Source organism: Octopus bimaculoides, chromosome 2 (assembly GCF_001194135.2).
Source record: "Octopus bimaculoides isolate UCB-OBI-ISO-001 chromosome 2, ASM119413v2, whole genome shotgun sequence".
In the NCBI taxonomy this organism is placed as follows: domain Eukaryota; kingdom Metazoa; phylum Mollusca; class Cephalopoda; order Octopoda; family Octopodidae; genus Octopus; species Octopus bimaculoides.
Window position 1 is genome coordinate 5765352 of NC_068982.1, and position 1277 is coordinate 5766628.

Consider the following 1277-nt stretch of genomic DNA (forward strand, 5'->3'; position numbering starts at 1 on the left):
CTAGTGATATTTTGGGTGTTTAGTGAGGATAGCATGATTCCGTAAAGTGTCCATAATTACAAATGCTATTCCAGGAATAAGAGGAAAAGAGCTAGTGATCCGTATATTTTGAATCGAATGTATGTATGTATGTATGTATGTATGTATGTATGTATGTATGTATGTATGTATGTATGTATGTATGTTTGCATGCATGTATGTATACATATGCATGTATGTATACATATGCATGTATGTATGTATGTATGTATGTTCTCTTCTGATTTTAATTATTTCAATTCTCCCTCTGGTGAAGAAGCTGGTTTCTAACAAAGATACAAAAACTCCATTGCTGGAATGTAGATAACGAAAACAACGTCACATTTTAGACTCAAAAGTCCCCGTATCTTAGTGGTTCGGCAAAAGGGTCCGATAGAATAAGTACTAGGCTTACAAAGAATAAACTCTGGTGTCGACTTGCTCGACTAAAGGCGGTGCTCCAGCATGGCCGCAGTCAAATGACTGAAACAAGTAAAAAGAATAAACAGAAAAAAAAGAATATATACAACACACACACACACACACACATACACACACACACACACACACACACACACACACACCCTCTCTCTCGCTTTCTCTCTCTCTCAAAAACGCACACACGTCATTAACTATGGAGAAAAATATAGTCATAATATATTACTGCAACAACAATTTTTTGCCACATCTATATAATATTTTCGTCCCAAAGCGACGAAAATATTTTGGTAAATTAAATTTAAATGTTGAAGTGAATCTAACGGTTTTTGTGTGTTTCTTAAATGGCTTATAAACACCTTCTACGCTGCAATTGTTTTCGTTTCAGCACACGATCTCAGATCAGGTCACTTGCTATGCAAGTACATCTCCGTAATTTCTAATGTGATTTATATATAACTTTTAATAATTTCTTTTGAATAGGTACAAGACCAGAGATTTATTGTAAGAATGAAACCCTTTTTCCGGATTCCGCTCAGAGGAATGCTGTCGCATTGAGACACGACTGAAGTGAAGAACATTAGAAACAATTGCGAAGAGCGCTGTGAACGCTGATTGCCGGTGATCTCATCTCTAAACCTGCCGTTGCTAGCGCGACCACAGCAGATATAAAAGTTAAAATAACAAAACAAACCGTTTTGAGTTTTTCTTTTATTTTTTATTTGTTTCAGTCATTAGACTGCGGCCATGCTGGGGCACCGCCTTTAGCAATTTTTAGTCGAAGAAATCGACCACACTACTTTTTTTTTTTTTTTTTTTTT